Below are 323 nucleotides of genomic sequence, written 5' to 3' on the forward strand. Positions count from 1 at the left end.
TAAAACATGGGGCAGCAACCCATAATTACAGCATAAATACCAGATGAAATATCCAGTATGGGTGGGTGGGCCTTTAATAATGTGTTGGTCCTATTGGGGAACCTTTGAGTCAAAAAGGTTGAGAACAACTTGTCTAGATCATTTCCCTCCTCACTCTCTTTGTGGTACCCAAACCTGTACACTGTAAAAAAAACTGAATGTAATCTTAACTGTAAAATACAGTAAAAATGCTACAAATAAAACTGGTAATAAGTTAACGTCTCGGTTACGTATGGTAACCCTCGTTCCCTGAAGGAGGGAACGGAGACGTCACGTCAGATGAC

Source organism: Sinocyclocheilus anshuiensis, unplaced genomic scaffold, assembly GCF_001515605.1.
Source record: "Sinocyclocheilus anshuiensis isolate Anshui unplaced genomic scaffold, SAMN03320099.WGS_v1.1 scaffold128, whole genome shotgun sequence".
Classification (NCBI taxonomy): Eukaryota; Metazoa; Chordata; class Actinopteri; order Cypriniformes; family Cyprinidae; genus Sinocyclocheilus; species Sinocyclocheilus anshuiensis.